General features: G+C 35.7%; 1 pseudogene; it reads right to left on the bottom strand.

Moving 5' to 3' along the window:
- Nucleotides 1-4,115: 4,115 nt before the first annotated feature.
- Nucleotides 4,116-21,600, bottom strand: part of LOC121036640 (nucleoside diphosphate kinase A-like) — a 34,252-nt pseudogene continuing 16,767 nt past the window's right edge.

Raw genomic sequence — 21,600 nt, 5'->3', positions numbered from 1 at the left:
ATCTTTTTTTTTTAAGTTTATATACTTCTATTGATAGAGGGAAGGAGAGGAAGAGAGAGAGGGAGAGAGGGAATCCCAAGCAGGCTCTGCACTGTCAATGCAGAGCCTGACGTGGGGCACAAACTCACGAAACATGAGATCATGACCTGAACAGAGATCACAAGTTGGATGCTCAACTGAGTGAGCTGCCAGGAGTCCGCCCAATAATAATCTTTAAGTTAAATTTATTTAAATCCAACAATATTTTATATTTCATGCATGAGCCTTTCAGAGGTCCTCATATAAGATGGAATGGTAATGACAGCCGTGCTTCTATGAATGTTCTGGATCAAGAAAAGAAATGTCTAGGGGTGCCTGGGTGGCGCAGTCGGTTAAGCGTCCGACTTCAGCCAGGTCACGATCTCGCGGTCCGTGAGTTCGAGCCCCGCGTCGGGCTCTGGGCTGATGGCTCAGAGCCTGGAGCCTGTTTCCGATTCTGTGTCTCCCTCTCTCTCTGCCCCTCGCCCGTTCATGCTCTGTCTCTCTCTGTCCCAAAAATAAATAAACGTTGAAAAAAAAATTAAAAAAAAAAAAAAGAAAAGAAATGTCTTTAGGAAACCTATCATCAAAGATTCAAGACCATCAAAGTTAGGATTTACCAAGTCATGCTCTTACTTTTACTATGCTGTCTTATGTATGCTTTTGGTCTCATGCAAGTAAAAAAAAAAATACTGTCCATAAACAGTATAATTTCTGTATCTTGCCTGTTCAAAAATAAAAGAAGTCAACTATATATTCAATTCTTTTTTATATTTTTTGCTTCAGGCTTTGTAAAGATGTTGCTCATTGACATAACATTATCTTAACCCTCACCATTTTTAATTTTAAAATTGCCTCGTGTATGACATGAGTCTGACATATACATTGTAAACCAACAGTGAATCTGACAATATTAGTACTGGAGAATACATGTTTAAATACTTGAGTTTATAATTTATGATAAAGATAAGCTTCCAAATTTAAACATCGCCTGCATATGATTTATTAGCTTTATGTTTAAGTGTAACAAAGAGAACAGCAATAGAAAAAGCCATAACTAGTCACTAGTAATAATTAAGCAATAGTTACTTTTCATCTATAAAGTATATTACTATAGACTATTACTCTCAATGAACATGAAATGACTTTGATCAAAGTCTGGGCATACTAAATAATAGTCACATTTTGTTATGTATTATTTCACAAAGGAAAGTGTGCAAATACGGAGAGGTTAGCAAAAAAGGAGAAATATGAATTTCTACAACACTTGATTTCATAATTGTTGGGAAATACTTCTGTGGGGGAGAAATCACCCTCAAAGTTACATTCTCAATATTTACTTACAGACAAAAGGAAGATTAGACAGACACAAAACAATATTAATGTGATCCGAGACAGTCTCCTTTGAGATTTCCATTGTTCATACAATTTTGCCTATGGCAATGACACAATTTATTTGATATACAGCATTAATATGCATGAATAAATAGACTTGATATGAGTATCAGAATAAGCAAGGCTACTGTGATAACATCCATATATAATCCTTAGGCAAACATAAGATAGTGTAAAGCAAACCATTGAAAAGTAGATTCATTAAGAACTAGCATCATATTGATGTAATTGTTTTCCTTAAATCTACAAGGAAGTTCAACTTTTGTTCACTCAAAGATAAAAAAAAAATTCTGACAAAATCTAAGCTTTGGAAGTCAAAGTATGCTTCTTTTGGATAAAATCCTCTTTCAGAATTTGAACTAACAACATACTTTTTTACTTTATCTGGTTCTACTTAACTGTCAATTATTAATTAGGAATTATCTTGGCTCCCACCAATTATCTTTGAATGACATTAATTATTTCTCAGGTTTCAACAGATTTTTGCCACTCTTTATCTGATGAATTAGCACAGTACATATTAATTTTTAAAATAGCATATGATTATTTTCTACTGCTTTCCCTTCACAATGTAAATGTAAATCTTATTAACTTTTCTCAGTTATCAACACAGAAAGCCAATTAAAGTAACAGTAAATGAGAGAGGAAAATAACAAACAAAAAAGAAGTAAGAAACAAAAAAAAAAATAAATAGAAGAAAAGAAATTTTCATTGTGTGTTAATGCATATTGAAGCTGACCTAAATCTTGTAAGAATAAAGATAGTGCAATGTATTACCTAATGAAGACTTTTATTTATTTGTTTTGGTCATATATACCACTTTACTAATTATGCAATTGAGTTCTGTGCATAAAGCTAGCGTCAGTGTTCCTGTAATTTTCAGGGAAGGAAAACTCTGACAAATTGTGCGGCAAAGTAACAAGGGAGATGGACGGATTACTACAGAAACAAAATTACTTTAGACCCAGGGTTTTGATCCTTGGGTTTCCATTCCAGAAAATGGATTTGATATCTCTGGAGCAAGCTTATACCAGCCCCAAATCATGAGATTCACAAGAGACTGACATATAAAGTACAAGTTCCGTTTGTTGGTTACAAGGAGAAAAGTAATTCTGACAAACAGGTTGGGATCCTCATGACGGCAGGACTGATGCCTCCCCATAGTCACATCTACCTAGGAAGAAAACAGATAAGGTTGCTTCCAGAACATGAAATCAGAGAGGGAAGATGAGTAGGTTATAATTCATAGAATCATTGATCCGTAATAGTCAATTCAGTCATTTTTTTTGCCCAAGAGTACCCCTGCTTATGAACTAAATTATGATTTTTTTTGCATTTAGATAAAAAGCATATCTCAAAAAAGTTCCAAAGTAATATCATGCAGAACATGTTAGAATAGATTTAAAAATTGTACAATATCCATCCAATGAAACATTTATGGCATTGAGAACGATCGAGTAGATATGTGTGAAATAACAGATAAATGTCAAAAAAAAATCCAATGTTGGGCTGCTGGGTGGCTCAGTCAGTTACACAGCCGACTCTTGATTTTGGCTCAGGTCATAATCTTGTGGTTCATGAGATTGAGCCCTGCCCTGTGAGCATGGAGCCTGCTTGGAATCTCTCTCTCCCTCTCTCTCTGCCCCTCCCCCTCTCACATGCTCGCTTTCTCTAAAAATAAATTAAAAAATAAAACTTGAAAATAATTTTCAGTGTTGAGTGAAAAAAGCAAAAGGTAATAATCCATTTAGTATAATATTACTGATACAAAATTCAACACATACAAAATGTAACAGTATTATATTTAAAAACACTCATTTATCGTAATACTATTTTTAATACTTTTATCATTTATATTCATTTATGTTTTGAGAGATACAGAGACAGCATGAGCAGGGGAGGGGCAGAGAGAGCGAGACAGAGGGAGAGTGAACCCCAGGAGGGTCGATGTGGGGCTGAACTCACAAAACCATGAGATCATGACCTGAGCTGAAACCAAACGTTGACACTTGAACTGACTGAGCCACCCAGGGGCCCCAGTAATACTATTTTTAAAAGCAGAAGACTCATAAGCGCAAAATTTAGAAATGCACTTGATATTAGAGGAGAGACAGTAGGATTCAAAGGGCACTTGAGTATTGAGAGCTACTTTTTTAGCTCGTTTGATTTTCAGATGTGTTAGTTTTATATGTAGATATTTGTTGGTTATTAATATATCCACATATGAAACCATATATTATATCATATATCCAAGATGATTCTTGGTTGAGATTACATAGGTAGATAAATTCAAAAGGTGGCAAGTACAACTATAGTTCAGTTGACATTCTGGCCACTTGTATTACAATCAGGCTAGTTTTATTCAATGCCATAAACCACAAATTGGAAAAACAATAGCTTTCATCTTTGATTTTATTTTCTTCAGTAGTTTCATTTCAAACGGAGACTGATGAATTTCCTTTTCGTTCTCAATAATTTTTCTTGCCTTTTACTTATTTCCCATCTCCCAGAATGGAACCCTACTTTGTAAAAATTCAGAAACAAAATCTATCAAGCATTAGCTTTTTTTTTTTTTTTTTTTTTTAACATTGGGATGAACATTTTAATCTGACAAGTAGCACATAATACCACACAGGCAGTACTTCTAGCTCCAAGAGTCCCCTTCCAGTTTATAAGGAAGTTATCAAAAATAACCAGATTTGCTAGAGCCTGGTCCCCTGCCCCTGGAAGGGACAGGGAACGAAATGGGCAAAGCACTGAGGTCTGCTTTCTTGCCACTCATAGATCCAGTTCTGAGCTCAGCTTTTGTAATCTACCAGCTCCTCAGGCTGAAACCGCAAGCCAATCTCCTTCTCTGTAATCTCCATGGAATTGCTGCATGGATAAGCTTCTCCTGCCAGCTTGGATGCACAAGTTTCAACAGATGATACTAGGCATGGAGCCCACAGGATTGGTCTCCCTGAGCATCACTCAGCCTGCCTCTGCCACATCCAGTCCCTCTAAGATCATGGCAACCACAGGTCCTGATTGCATGGACTTCACCAGGCCAGCAAAGAATGGTCAGTTCTTTAGGTCAATGCAGTGTTCCTTAAAAAGCCTGAATTAATCTCATAGCAATGAAATGGAATCCTTTTTGCTGAAAACGCTTAATCTCCCCAACAAGGTTGTGCTGGACCCCATTGGGCTTGATGGTAATGAAGGTGTGTTCGCTGTTGGCCGTGACCCCTCTAGCTGCTCCGGCTGCAACCAATGGCAACACTTAATGTTAGCTTTTGATGCCACGTATCATTTTCATGTCCTCTACTGGACCATCAAAATAACTGAAAAATTGCAGGCTCTTAAGTGGCCACGTAATTAAGACCAAATATCACGGCTTTGATCTGCCTGGCCTCATGAATTCAGAACCGATGCGGACTTGGGTGCCTAGCCCATATCCACATGGGTAATGACGATAAAATGCCCTTTTTGTAATCTTCTCCTACCATGAAGTACATATGAGCCCCGAGGAAAGGAGATATTGTGAGAGTGGATCCTTGGATACACACAAAAAATACCTCAACTAACTTAGATTAAATTACTTTCTTCTGGTGGAATAACAGCCTGAATTACAAATGAATTTAGTTAATCAAAATGAAAAAAAAAAAAAAAAGAGAGAGAGAATGTCTCTTAAAAGCTGAGGTTTTGCTGGGTTCCTGGGTGGCTCAGTCGATTAAATGTCGGACTTCGGCACAGGTCATGATCCCACAGACTCTGAGTTCCAGCCCGGCTTAGGGCTCTGGCTGACAGCTCAGGGCCTGGAGCCTGCTTTGGATTGTCTCCCGCTGTCTCTGCCACTCCCCTACTCATGCTTGCTCACCCTCTCTCAAAAATAAAGAAACATTAAACAACTTTTTTTTTTTTTTTTTAAAGAACTGAGGTTTTGCTTAGGAAGATTTATGCCAAATAAAGATACTTGAGGCATAGAAAATTTGTTTGTTATGCTTTTCATCCATAAACAAAGCCTGATAATAATTTCTTTTTCCATTTGTTTTGAAGATTAATAAGAAAAACAAAATTCTAACTGTTCAGGCTAGCTAGTGACTTCTGCTTAATCCACACAGAGCCATTCACAGATAGAATATGACTATTGGATGTGTTTGCATTATAGGTTTTGCCATAACAAAATTGAGGGTGAGACCTGTGTGATATAGCTAATACGTCCAAAATTCTTGGGCTAAGGCATATTTCTGAGCTTCTCCTGTCCCTGATTATCCACTGGGCATATAGTCACTCCCAAATTCCATAGCATTTTTGTGATCAGTTTTTGACCCAGGGACTTTAGTTATTATCTGTTTACAAATTTGTTTCACATTTAGTTCATGGAATACTGGAAAACAACAGTAGTATTATTTTAAATTAATACCAACATCAGTTTAAGATCTATAAATTTTGTGAAGTATTTTCTGATTAAAATGTACTGAAAGAGCTAGCTGGTTTATTCTCCTCCAAATTACTCTTGCCATAAGCACAGACACACTGAAAACTATGAAATTTCAACTGTATTTTGTATGGAAAGACATATACTTAGTTTGTCACTAGAATACAAAGAAGGCCAGAGTGACTATAGCAAAATGAGAGAAAGGAGAATTAGGTCCAAAAATGGGGCCAAAGTGGAGTGGTCATATCCCATGAAGATGTGTAACCTACGCATAGTTTAAATTGTAAAATGAGGTAAAACATGCTAGAATATTTACACTGAGAAATGTGATCAACTTATTCAAGGATCACCCTGGCTGCTAGGTGAAGAATTGAAAATGGAGTGCGGGGCGCCTGGGTGGCGCAGTCGGTTAAGCGTCCGACTTCAGCCAGGTCACGATCTCGCGGTCCGGGAGTTCGAGCCCCGCGTCAGGCTCTGGGCTGATGGCTCAGAGCCTGGAGCCTGTTTCTGATTCTGTGTCTCCCTCTCTCTCTGCCCCTCCCCCGTTCATGCTCTGTCTCTCTCTGTCCCAAAAATAAATAAACGTTAAAAAAAACAATTAAAAAAAAAAAAAAAAAAGAAAATGGAGTGCAGTGCAAATTGATGATGCTACTAAATTTATAATGCTGAATATTCTAGAAATATAAAATCTTCTACCAAAGAATTATGATTTGGTCTACCAATATGTTAAAAACCAATATAGTATTGATACAAAAATTGATAGATGAGTTGATGCTTTAAAGGTCCTTGGGGCAAAAGTTGACAGAGAAAATAGTGGAAAAGAATGACAGCTCAGAAATTGACCAACGTGTACATAATATATACATATGCATAAGTTTTAAAATACCCAAATTAATTACATTCAGTAATAGTCAAACATTGCTGAAAATTTGGGCCACCTGCATGGCTCAGTCTGTTGTACCATCCGGATCTTAATTTTGGCTCAGGTCATGATCCCAGGGCCATGGGATTAAACCCAAGTCAGGCTCCATGCTGAGCAGGGAGCCTTCTTAAGATTCTCTTCCTCTCCCTCTCTCTCTCTCTCTCTCCCTCTGTACTTCTCTGTGGCTTATACTTTCTCTCCCTCTAAAATAAAATTTAAAAAAAGCACAAAAATTGTCAAAAAATTAAGAAATAATATAAAAATGTCATTCACATCTTATATCTGAACTTATAGTTTAAAAAGTATAAAGAAAAAAGATGTGTCTATATATGGAATTTTGTGAAGGAAAGTATTTCCTAAACATATTAGAATTCTTTTAAAGCGACATAGATTTTTAAAGATTATAAAAACACAAAGTCAAAAGCAAAATTAAATGATATATGTACAATAGCAAAACAGTTAGACAACCATGAAAAAGAATTAGTATCTTTTTTAAGGAAAATTGTCTTATCAAACACAAATGCAAATGGTAATACATCTACAGAAAAGAAGTCCAAGATCATCAAAAGAAAGGAAGATCAGTAAGAATATAAAAATTCCAAATCGTTGTTTATTAAATGTATGCAGATGAAATGAAAACAAATACTATGTGATCACGAGGTGTCAAATTTTCTCTTTTCTAAATATTTTTAAGACAGAGAGAAAGTGCGCACGTGTGTACACACACACACACACACACACACGTGCGTGCGCGCGCACGGGGGAGGGCTGGGGGGAGGGGACCGAGGATCTGAAGCAGGCTCTGTGCTGACAGCAGAGAGCCAGACGCGGGGCTGTACTCAGGAACAGTTACATCATGACCTGAGCCTAAGTTGGGCACTCAACCAACTGAGCCCCCCAGAGGCTCCTCAAATTTTCGAAATGCTTGTTCTCTCATAAACTGCTAGTGAGAATACTGACTGATAAAAGATTCTTTAGAGAACAATTAGAATTTTAAAATTATGTATTTTTAACTGTAATTACATTTCTACAAATTACGCTGTAAAAATAGAGGATGTGTTTAAGGATGTCCCCCAAACAATATTATATTGAGGCATTGGAAATAAACAAGTTATTTAAATAAAGTATGGCAGGACAGGATTCAATAATGTGTAACCAATATCATGGATATTTTCAACAGCTATTCATGATGCGGACTACTTTCTTGAATGCAATGTTACCTAAAATTCAGGATGTAAAATGATTGCAACCACATTAAAATCATGCATGTGCTTAGATGTGGCAGTGAGGGCACAGTGTCTAGAATCATGGCATTAAAGGCATTTGCTCTGCCCTCAAATTAGGAAGGTCTGGATCAGGGTTCTGAAACCTGCCAGCTGTGTTACCTTAAGTAATTCACTCTCTGTGACCTTGGCAATATTAATATGTGCCTAAGCTTGGCTTTACAGAAAATGGAATAATAGTAATATATGGCACTTTGTGAAAATTTATTTCATGATATCATGAGAAGAGAGGAAGAGAGAGCCAATAGCAGTGGTGTCCATTTTACATATGATTTCCATTTTGTACGTAAGAAACATTTCTGTTTCCACCAAAAAAATTTAAAAAATTTGAATATTTACTGTATTTTGGAAGCCTTTTTCTACCCCTTTCATCGTATCCCTTACAGTTGCTCCCTACAAGCAGCTGTTCTCCTTAAATTCATGCCGAGCATTCTTTTGAGCTGTATTAACTGTCTGCTTTTGAACTTTATGCATTTGTGAAAATACCATAAAGTTTCAAACGTAATTCGCTTCCTTTTCTTAATATTACATTTTTAGGATTCATCATGGTTGACACGCATGGCTTGTTGATTTATTTTCACTGTGCATACTATTCATTGAATGAATGTATGACTATTAATATAATCATTCTGTTATTGATGACATTAGGCTGTTTCCACTTTTTTTAGATATTACAACAAACATTCTTTTTTTTTTAATTTTTTTTTAACGTTTATTTATTTATTTTTTGGGGGGGACAGAGAGAGACAGAGCATGAACGGGGGAGGGGCAGAGAGAGAGAGGGAGACACAGAATCAGAAACAGGCTCCAGGCTCTGAGCCATCAGCCCAGAGCCTGACGCGGGGCTCGAACTCACGGACCGCGAAATCGTGACCTGGCTGAAGTCGGACGCTTAACCGACTGCGCCACCCAGGCGCCCCACAACAAACATTCTTATATAGGTCTTCTATGCACCCATGCCAGATTATCTATAGATATCTATAGAATTGAAATTGTTGGGTTGTACACACACACACACACACACACACACACACACACACCTTAAAGGAGAGGTGTACAAAACAATACGTGGCTCCTGACACTATTCAAAACAGAGATAGTTTTGTAGAGAGGGAGCTTTGTCTGTAATGCCGAGAACTTAAAATTAACACATCCCCACTAGAAAATGGTATGTTCTAACAATGCTTTTGTAGAACCCAAATGTTCTACCTGGCTGACACATTTCGCATTTGAGGTTACTGATGTGATAGTATCTCCTCTCGTGGGTACTATTTTCCCCGCCCATATCCATGCTTTAGGCATGAAGTGAAAGAAACAGTGATTTCTCAAATAGCAAATGTTTCAGGCAAGCCATTTTCTTTGTTTAAGCGTAACATCATCAATTCATTATCAGCATTATTGTTGACGATATATACTCTATTAGTTTATAAAACCTAACCTGGTATCAATAGCTCAACCACCATCAGCATTTCCTTGACTGCTTTATGGTATGGATTGAGTGGGCTGTGTATTAATTCCAGTTTTGTTTTAATGATACAGAGAGACGTGCTCAGGCTTTTAAATTACTGCAGCAATGCAGCTGGAAAAATTAAAGCGATTTCACCTCGAACCAAGGTAAACAAATCATTTTCACCCCGTTTTCAGCTTTCATTCCTTCAAAAAGGTATAGGACAGCAGCCTTTCTTTACAGCATATTACAACATTAATTATTCTCTGGATAAAAATAAGGAATAAAGAATACAGTGGGTGAGGTATTTTTAACTGGATTTGAACATGGATAATTAACAGGCAAGAAATGATGTTTCTGCTCGTAACTAATTTTTTATTATAATTTCTTTTGTTGGAAAATGTGCAAAACTTTGGTTTCTCTCAATCTCTGAATGGCTCCCATCTATTCTAAAGCTGAGAGAAAAATCTGTGAAATGTTTAGAAAAACTTCCTAAATATTAGTGTCTTTGGACACTAGTGTGTTCATTGTGAAAAGAAGGGGGGGAATCACATAAAAGTGATTCCAACTAAAAATAGCTATGCTATGTTGGTTTAGCTGAATTATAGCCAGGAGAAAATTTTAACAGGAGAAGGGATGAGAACAATAGTCATCATTCCAGACTCTAAAAAAAGGACAGAGGAGTATCCTGGTATAAGCCGTAAAAATTTGTATGATTTTTACAAATCTTTTTTTTTTTTTCAAATGGATACTGCTGAAATAAGTCTAGGTTGGCCTTGAACATGCAGGGGCACACACTCTGAAGTCTTTCCCTTATTTACCAGGGTGACCATGGGTCACCATGACTTGGACTGTCTGAGACCATCCTAAGGGACAACCTTGGTGAGGATGGAGAAGGGATAATTGAGGACAATTGACCTAACTAAATAAGGTAACTAAAACAAGGCAAGGCACTTTTCTGTATTAGACATCAACCTGTCTGAATGTATGAGAAGATCTAAGTAATGATCGTATCTAAATTGATTTTAATTTTTCTCATGTAACAAGAACTGAAAAGTATTTCATCTGGGGCCAATATGGTGGTTTGAGAATGTGGTCAGTGACACAGTACTGTCAAAACTTCCACTCAGTCATCTTGGGATGGTGGTTTATATCCTCCATCTTGTCACCTCATGGTTACATAACAGCTGCTTTACCACCACCATCTTCATTTTAGGAAAAAGTGAAAGGGCATGCCAGTGAGAGGCCCTTCTCTTACAGAGGACTTTCCTAGGAGGCTCTTCCAATGACTTCTACTCTCATCTTATTTTTCACAAGATTATATTACAACAGACGTCTCTGTTCCCGCCTTTTGAAAGAACTATTACAATTGTGAAATAAGATGTACTGAATCATGTTGGTAAACAGATCTTTTTTCACGAATTAAAAAAAGTTATAACCAAACTCCTACATGCAGAGGGCACAATATAGTTGCCAACCTGGGGGTGGAGGAAAGGGGGATATGCTGGTCAAAGGGTAAAACATTTAGTTATAAGGTGAATAACTTTCAGGGATCTAATATAAAGTCAGATGACTATACTTAACCATACTGTATCATACACTCGCAAGTTGCTACAAGAGTAAATCTTAAATATATCATCATTAGAAAAAAGGTTATTGTGTGAGTTGATGCAAGGTGTTAGCTAATGCTATCGTTGTAATCATTTCACATTTAAGTGCATCAATTCAGCACATTTTGTACACTTTAAATTTATGCAATATTATATATCTCATAAACACTGAAAAAAAAGGAAACTGCTCAAAAACTGAGAGGGGCACGTGGGTGGCTCAGTCAGTTAAGCATCTGACACTTGATTTCCACTAAGGTCATGAAAGATCTCACGGTCCTGAGATTGAGGCTGGCATTGGGCTCTGTGTTGGGTGTGGAGCCTGCCTGAAATTCTCTCTCTTCTCCTTCTGCCCCTCGCCTCTCTCAAGAGAGAGAGAGAGAGAGCAAAGTTATGATTAATTTTATTTGTCCACCTGGTAGGTGTTTTTTGGATGACATTAATGTTTAATTCGGTGAACTCTGAGTACAGCAGATTGTTCTCCATAGTGTGGATGGGCCTCATCCAATCAGTTGAAGTCTTGCATGTAACAAAAAGGCCAGCCTCCCAATTCTCCAGAAAACAGCTGGTTGGCTTCATCAGTTCTCCTAGATCTCCAGTCTGTTCACTCACACTGTGTATTTTGTACTCATTAACTTGTGTAATCACATGATCCAATTACTTACAATAAATCTCCTTTTTAGGCACGTATTGTATTGTTTCTATTTCTCTGGAGAACTGGAATAATATGAGAGTCATATGAATGGAGTCAATGAATGGAGCTCCACATGCATGGAGCTTTATGTCTTCTCCAAGCTCTTCCATTCCTATGATGATATTTTTTCTTGCCCTTGATCAGTATTTTACATTCTTCTTCATACAGATTTTCTGCTTTTCTTCTTAAATTTATTCTTAAGTACTTGAAACTGTCTTGTTTTCCATCCATCGTAACTCCTGGTTATTATTTACAATCATGCAGGCTCTTTTTTTCTGCATATTAATTTCATACCTAGCCACTTCACAAAATCATGTCACTTTTTGTACTAATTTTACATATAATTATTTTTAGAATTTCAAGCGTACAAAAATATTGAAAACTAATGATAATTTTATGCCAACTTTTTAAAATGTTTACCCATTATGTTGTCTCTTTCTTAATTGCTTGACTAGTACCTGCGGTATAATAGTATCCTTGTCCTTGACATTAAAAGAAATATTTCTCAAATGTGATACAATATTTTAAAATAACTAGTAAAATAGTAAGCTTTTGCAGGTTGAAGCCACCTTTTGTCTTCATATTTCTAGCCTACCAAAATCACCACCATGACTACAAATATAATGGTATACAATAGGTATAAAAATATAACTTTTAGTGAAATAAATGACAAAAACCATGAGGTCCATTTAGCAACCCCTTTCTACCATCACACTTTATAATCGCATCAATATCCTCAAGACATCTGACTGCCAGTTACCTTGTTTCAAAGTGGGCAGAATTTCCTCTCTTGCTCATTTAGTGTTACAGTTTTGCAGAGGAGATCTCAAAGATCACATCTTGTGCTCTCAAGGTCAGAGAGTATTTCCGTTAAATAGTTCTTTCTGTGATCATGTTATTACTTGCACATGTGCCAGGTGAATGGTGGAGGTTTAGACCTCTCAACATACCGCCACTATTCCCTGCATCACGAATTCCATCCTCTTCAACAACCAGCCACCCGAAGTGGCGTTATTGGCATATCTACTTCTTTCTCCCCGAAGAACATGTTCTTTTAGCAGCGGCTCCAAACCCTCCATTGCAAGGAAATTGGATGTACTACTGTTCTATTTTTCATAGTTTTATTGCACAATTATTGTGTCCCTCTGAAATTCATATGTTGAAGCACTAATCTCCAAAGTGGTGATATAGGATGTGGAGCCTTTGGGAAGTAATTAAGTTTTTATGCCATCACTAGGGTGGAGCCTTTAGAAAAAGAGAAGAAAATACCAGGATTTCCTTTCTCCAGCACGTGAGGCTATAGAAGAAGGTGACCGTCAGCATCCGCAATCTGGAAAGAGGGCCTTCACCGTGAGTCAAGTCTACTGGAACCTGGATGTCAAACCGCCTAGCCTCTGGAAGTGTGAGAAAAAATTGTGTATTGCTGAAGCCAGCCAGTCTATGGTATTTTGGTAACAGCAACCCAAACTGACAGACGCATATGTTCTCAGATTTTTCTGAAACCAGAGGTGAAGTTAAGCTAGGAAATCTTGCCAAAATACATACAGCATTCCATTTATTATATTTTTGTTACACAGATGGCACACAGATGCTCAGGGATTAAGTAAATTCTGAAAAATCAATCACCTAGCTGGTAAGTGTTAGAGCCGTGATTCATACCCAGAACTGTCTGAAGCCAAAGCACTTGTTCTTTGTGGTATACTACATTCTTTGTAAGAACTGGAATATAGCTGGGGCACCAGGGTGGCCTAGTTGGTTAAGCGATTGACTCTGGATTTTGGTTCAGGTCACGAACGCATGGTTTCATGGGTTCGAGCCCTGCCATTGGGCTCTGAACGCTGACCACGCACAGAACCTGTTCGGGATTTTCTCTCTCCCTCTCTCTCTCTGCCTCTTCCCCACTTGCGCTCTTTCTCTCAAAAAATAACAAACTGGAATAGAGCCAAAAATATAAATAATGTTGCCATTAAATTGTATAAAATCAATAACAATGAATCAAATTACATGTCATCATAGAAAACTAGCACATTGGAGCTACACGCCTATCTACGGAGTTTGGCACTAGGGTGGACAGACTATCTTATCTTAAAGGAGAGAGAATACTGTAAGAAATATTTTGAGAGATTTCAAATACATAAAAATAGAGAAAGAATGCAATAGAGCCTTTCTTCTCCGTGGACACGTCATCCAGTTTCCACAACTACTATCCCATGGCCATCCCATACCATCTTCTCCCTGGCAAGGTATTATGTTCCAGTAGATCCTAGGCTTCCATTCCATTTCACCTGCGAATAGTGCAGTAGTATCAATAAAAGATTAGACTTTAACAACAACATAAAAATGATACCATAACCATATCCTTAAAAACACACTAAACAATTATCACTAACAGTCAGTGAAGATTCAAGTTTCCCCGGAAATCTCAAAAATGGATTCTTTGAATCAGGATCTAATCAAGATTTTCTCACTTTAAATATTTTTTAATCTCATTTTTACTCCCTACCTTTTTGTTTTCCCTGTACTTTTTTGTTGTTGTTGTCATTAAGAAACCATGTTGCCATTACATTACTTTGCTGGGGTTTACAAAATTGTGACATATTAATTCAACTATTTTTCTTAATTTATTATATGCATATTTTTTGTAAAAAAAAAAAAAATCTCCCTTAACTGTTTGAACACCCTGAGGTCAGAGGTCATACAACACAGGGTAAAAATTCGACTTTTCCTCCCATAAGTACTATTTTTTAGGAAAGTAGCCAATGAGGTGTTTTTTTGTTTGTTTTTGTTTTTGTTTTTTTGTTTTTTGTTTTGATCTGCAAACTATTACAAATACTTAGATTTAAATATATTTGATACAATTCACTCTAAGACTATTACTTTCACTGCTTCCTAAGTAGTCCTATTTTTGGCCAATAGTCGTCTCTTTACCTTTGTTCCTGGACCCTCAGTCAATTTTCATAACTACTTTGCATTCTGATCCACCATGTTATGGGAATCGGGCTTATCTTGCATGCTTCCCCCATTTTTGGAATCAGCCATTTTTTTCATACATCTTTGTATTTATTGGGAAGTAGTTTTTCAGATACCGTAGTCTGGTTTATGGGTGTTCTTTGCTACTCTTTGTGTTTGTTTTGGAGAAAATATACCCTAATTCATACTTATATCTCAAGATTAAACTTGGGAGAATAGGGTTTTGTATTTGATATGTTTGATTTAGTTTGCATCTATTTTCTCTAATGATAATAATATTGCATCGAATTATGAAATTTATGATAATTAGTGAAACAATATATGACATAATAACTTAAACATTTAAAATTTAATTATGTAAAGAGACGTTCATAAAGTGAAAGATAAAGATAATATGAAATGTCATAAAAATCCCAATAGCAGTGAGTATTCCTGTGTGTGTGTATGCATGCGTGTGCATGTGCAATAATTAAAACATTTGTTTGGAAGTACAAAGGATTTTAAATAGCTAAGCAAATGTTTAAGAAAGAAAAAAAAACTTTTTTCCAGTTATCTGTTCTTAAAATAGTGCATAGTAGGAGGAGTACAAATTACTATTTTGTAAAATCATTTGAAATATTCTTTTCTGGGATTTTTTGCCATCTTGATACACAGGATATTTATTTCATTTTGGCTTTAATTTTAAAATTCAATTAATTTTTTGAAATATATGTTAATTTTATATCTGTATTTGACTTTGAGGTCATAAATGTTCCACATAGTTTTATCTATCCATACATATATGTATTTACAAGTTATAAAGTCAACTTCACAAATTAAGGTATAGTTAGAGAAATATAGGCTCTCTTCGGCTTCTACTGTTTTTCCTATTTTTTTCCTTTCTCTTTTTTTTTAATAACCATGGGCACAATATTTCTTTAAGTTTTTTTAATGTTTTTTTTGAGAGAGAGGGAGACAGAGTGTCAGCGGGGGAGAAGCAGAGAGAGAGGCAGACACAGAATCTGAAGCAGACTCCAGGCTCTGAGCTGTCAGCTCAAACCCATGGGGCTCAAACCCATGAACCATGAGATCATGATCTGAGCCAAAGTTGGACATCTAACCGACTGAGCCACCCAGGCACACCTCTTTGGTTTTCTACAAAATATTTTGGAGATTACTCCACAGAAGTTGGATAGCACTATGTTTACACTGTTTCTTACTGGCAAACATTTATGCTGCTTGTGGTCTTTTTGGTAGCACAGAAAAACTACAATGGAGAGCTTTTTGGAAAAGTCTTTCCAACTTTTTCTGGGTATATCTACAGGAGAGATTTCTTGTGTGTGGGATCACTGTATCAAAGCTTGAATGTATAGGTAATTTTATTAGGTACTGTGTGATTCACTTCCATGGGTGCTGTGTGATTTTGCATTCCTCACAGCAATCTGTAGAGTGTCTATTCTCCATAGGAACATAAATATGTTTTCAAGTTTTGTGATTTCTGCCAATGTGATACATACATATCTCTTCATAGTTTATGTTGAAATTCTTTTCAAGCACAGTTGAGCATCTTTTATGTGATCAGGAGCCACTTCACATATTTATTTGTGACCACTCTGATTACATGTATGTAACATTTATAACTTTATTTATATTATATATATATATTATATATATTATATATAGTATATATATTATATATACTATATATAATATATAGTATATATAATATATATTATTATATAACTTATTTATATATACATATATATAAATATATATAAATATATAAATATATATAATATATATAAATATATATATAAATATATAACTTAATTTATATTAAGTAGATGATAGAAAGTGATGAATGGATAAGTGGATAGATAGACAAAGAGTTATTAACTATTACAAATTTAATTATTTTTCTTTAGTTATTATTTTATTTGCTTATGATGCTCCTGTCTGCAATGCTTTTTTTTTCAGCATCACTAAGTCCAAATTATCACTTCTTTCTTTTTTGTATCTAAATTTTAACTCATAATTATAAAACTTTCTTTATATAAAAGTAATACAGCATTCAATTTATATTTTCTCTAGCATTTGTATGGATATAATTTATACCTATAAAATTGCACACTATTTTAAATGTATAATCTGATGAGTTTTGACAAATGAAACGCTTAACCACTATTCCACTTGATATTATAACCATTCCATCATTCCAGAAAGCTCCACTGCAGCATTTTACAATCTCTCAACCATTTTATACTATAGGCAACCACCTAACCACATTTTATCTAGACTGATGTCTTTGGTATTCATCAGTGATGAGAGTATCTGACATTCTTTTAAAATATTGTTGACGATAAACATTTCTATTCCCAACTAATGGTTATTGTAAATAAAGATTTATTGAAATTCACGTGAAATACTTGTATGAAAAATACTTTCTTTCTCTTGGGAAAACACCTAGGCGTGGAATTGGTAGCTCCCATGATATGCACAACCTGCCAAACTTCATTTCCAAAGTGTTTGTACCATTTCATAGTTTGAGCAGCAATGCAAGAGAGTCTTAAATGTTTCACATCCTCACCAATACCTGATATTGTCAATCTTCCTAAATGTAGCCCATGCAGTGAGTTTTTAGTGATATATTAAAGTGTTTGAAATCTCCACTTCTCTGATTACAAATTATGTTAAGCTTACTTCAAAGAGCTTATTGGATATTCATAAATCTTTAATGAAATGTCTTCTCAAGTCTTTTTCACTCGTCTGAAAGCTTGTTGATTTTACTATTGAGTTATTGGAGTTATTTATATATTATGTTTAAAATTCTATTGTTTGGTATATGAACTATGAATGTATTTTCCTAGTCTGTGACCTACTCTTTTTCTTTTTTATAGTATTTTTTGAGGAGTAGATTTAAATTTCAATGTAATTTACTTTTCTTTTAGGTCTACAATATATTCCAAGTGTTTGCTGCTGCTGTTGTTGTTTTTGAGTATGGTGTTAGGCAGGGGTCAAGCTTAGAGTCTTTCCATAGATATATATCCAGTTGTTCAGTGTCATGCATTGAAAATACTAAACATTAAATATTTAATGACATTTGTGCCTTTGTTGAAGATTAAATGACTACATATGTGTGGGTCTATTTCTTTATGATCTGTTCTTTTGATCACATGTTTTTAATTACTCTATGTCTTGAAGTAAAGTAGTTTAAGTTCTCCATCTTTACTCTTCACTATTTTATATCCTTTGCATTTACAAGTGCGTTTTTTAATTACCGCCCAAATTTTCAGATGTGTGCAAGTGCACGCACACCAACACACACGTGCACTTTTACACAACCACTGGGATTTTGATGGCACTTTCTTTGTATCCTTACTGAGGAGAATGCATCTCTCAAATCCTTGAGTTTTCTAATCACTGAACACATTATGTGTGTATATTTTATTTGGATCTTCTTCAAATTCTTTTAGTAACATTTTGTTTTTCTTAGTGTAGGAATACTGAATATTCTTTATTAAATTTGTTCCTGAGTATCTTATGTTAAACATTTTTTTATTATTTTCCAATAATTGTATATCACCTCAATTTTTGCTGCTGACCCACAAAATATCATTGAATTTTGTAAATTACCTTATATCCTGAGGTTTTCTTTAATTTAGTTATTGTCCCATCAACTAAGTCAGTGAATTTCATCCCTGAGGAAATCTTCTCCTACATAGTTATATCCATATATCTCAAATGCAGAAAAGATCCAGAGAGGAATATTGGTTGGATGGAAAATAATATTTAAGGAATTTGATTTATTTATTTTTCTTATCTGAGTATCATTGAAACACAATGTTACGTTAGTTTCAGGTGTACAATATAGTGATTCAACTTCTCTATACATTAAGCTATGGTCACCACAAGTGCAGCTACCATCTGTCACCATACAATGCTATGATATTATCACTGCCCATATTCCTTGTGCTGTGCCTTTTATTCTTGTGTTAGGTTCATTTTGTAACGGAAATCTTAGAAAAGAATACAGGCAGTAATTTCCCTGACATTGGCTATAGCAACGTTTTTCTGTATATGTCTCCTGAGGCAAGAGAAACAAAAACAAAAATAAACTCGTGGGACTACCTCAAAGTAAAAAGCTTTTGCATAACAAAGGAAACTATCAGCAAAACAAAAAGGCAACCTGCTGAATGGGAGAAGATATTTGCAAATGATGTATCTGGTAAGGCGTTAATATCCAAAATATATAAAGAACTTATACAACTCAACATACACACACACACACAAATACGATTAAAAAAATGAGCAGAGGACCTGATAGACATTTTTCCAGAGAAGATATGTAGATGGCCAAACAGACACATGAAAAGATGCTCAACATTATTAATCATCATAGAAATGCAAATCAAAACCACAATGAAATAGCACCTTATATCTGTAAGCATGACTAAAACCAGAACAACAAGAAATAATAAGTGTTGGTGAGGATTTGGAAAAAAGGAACCCTCATGCGCTGTTGATAGGAATGTAAGTTGTTATAGCCACTTTGGAAAACAGTAAAGAATTTTTTTTAAGTTTATTTATTTTGAAAGAGAAAGAGAGATGGGGGAGGGGCAGAGAGAGATTGAGAGGGAGAATCTTAGGCAGGATTCATGCCCACTGCAGAGCCCGACTCAGAGCTGAATGTGGGGCTCAATCTCACGACCATGAGAGCATGACCCGAGCTGAAATCAAGAGTCAGACACCCACTGATTGAGTCACCCAGGCACCTCAAAACTGTATGGAATTTTAAATAAGTTATTGTTTCAATATAAAATTGAGGTTATTAATAAAATGTCTATATATTTCCAAGGACATGAATTGAAAAAAAATTTGATAGACATGAAGCTAGAAGAAATATTTGACATTGTATAACAGATAACATATTTTACTTATCATTGCTGGTATTACACTGAAAATTTTGGATCTACTCTTACGCATCATTTTATTTTTTAAGTACATTTAAATAGTTCCAAATTTTAGCCATTTTAAGAGAGTGAACGTTCTACATAGTATTCATTGCAAAATGGAGATATTTATTTGGTAACTCCTTTTTAATTTTTTTTTATTTCATTTTGGTAAGAACATTTAACATGAGATCTGTCCTTTTAGCACATTTTATAAATCTTTTCTTTTTAATGTTTATTTATTCAGAGAGAGAGCGAGAGTGGGGGAGGGGCAGAGAAAGAGGGGGACAGGATCCCAGGTGGGCCCTATGCTGACAGCAGAGAGCAGGATGCCCTTCTCAAACCCACAAACCATGAGATTATAACCTGAGCCAAAGTCAGATGTTTGACTGAGCCACCCAGGTGCCCCTGCCCTTTACCACATTTTTAAGTATACAATAAGTGTTATTGACTGTAGGTACAATGTTGTACAGAAGATCTTTAGAGTTGATTTGTCTTGTTATAACTGAAACTGTATACCTGTCATTAGCAACTTCCCACATCCCCCTCCCCCCACCTCTGGTAACTAACATCACACTATTTGAGTCTATGCATTTGCCTATGGTAGATACCTCTTACAAGGGGAATCCACATTATTTTTCTTTCTAAGACTGGCTGATTTCACCGAGAATAATGTTTTCATTTTTTTTTCTTTCAATGTTTGTTTATTTTTGAGAAACAGAGACAGAGCATGAGTCAGGGAGGGGCAGAGAGAGGGGGACACACAGAATCTGAAGCAGCCTCCAGGCTCTGAGTTGTCAGCACAGAGTTCCATGTAGGACTCAAACCCACAAACCGCGAGATCATGACCTGAGCCACCCAGGTGCCCCTAACATAATGTTTTCAAGATGGCTCCATACTGTCACAATGGTAGGATTTCCTTTTTACTTTTTTAGGTTGAATAATGTTCTATTATGTGTATATGCTGCATTTTCTTTCTCCTTTCATCCATCGATGGATATTTAGGTTGTTTCCACATCTTGGCCATTGTGAATAGTACTACAGTGAACATGGAAGTGCTAATATCTCTTTAAATTGTTTGGATAAATGCCCAGTAGGATTATTGAATCATATGGTAGCTTTATTTTTTATTTTTTTGAGGAAGCTCCATATTGTTTTCCTTAGTGACTATACCATTTTGGATTCCTACCAATAAGGTGTAGAGGATTCCAATTTCCTTACATTCTAGTGCACACTTGTCTTTCATGTTTTTTTTTTAACGTTTATTTATTTTTGAGACAGAGAGAGACAGAGCATGAATGGGGGAGGGTCAGAGAAAGGGGGACACAGAATCCGAAACAGGCTCCAGGTTCTGAGCTGTCAGCACAGAGCCCGACGCAGGGCTCGAACTCACAGACCGTGAGATCATGACCAGAGCCGTAGTCGGCCCCTTAACCAACTGAGCCACCCAGGCGCCCCTTGTCTTTCATGTTTTTTTGTTTGATAGTAGCCCTCCTAACAGGGTGAGGTGATATCTCATTGTGGTTTTGATATCCATTTCCTTGATGATTATGTTGAGCAGATTTTCTTATACCTGTTTGTTTTCTATGGAGAAATACCTATTCAAACTCCTTGCCCATTTTAAAATCAGGTTAGTAGGGTTTTTTTTTTTGTTGTTGTTCTTGTTTGTTTTGTGTGTGTATGTGTGAGCATGTTGTTTTTTGTTTTTTTGTGGGGTTTTTTTGCCATGGAGTTTATTTGATAACTCAGATTTTTTTTTCTTTTTTTTCATTTTTGCATATATATTTTGCATAAAGTAATCATATACACTGTTGTTTTTATCATTAAGATTCTTCCCAATTTTCTTTCTTGGATTTTTACTCTCTAAAGAGAGACTGATGCTTTTTTTTTTTTTTTTTTTTTTTTTTTTTTTTTTTTTT

The sequence above is a fragment of the Herpailurus yagouaroundi genome, unplaced genomic scaffold (assembly GCF_014898765.1).
Source record: "Herpailurus yagouaroundi ecotype Mexico unplaced genomic scaffold, PumYag 163, whole genome shotgun sequence".
Lineage (NCBI taxonomy): Eukaryota > Metazoa > Chordata > Mammalia > Carnivora > Felidae > Herpailurus > Herpailurus yagouaroundi.
The sequence above is the reverse complement of the archived record's forward strand: the minus strand, read 5'-3'. Positions and strand labels throughout refer to the sequence as shown.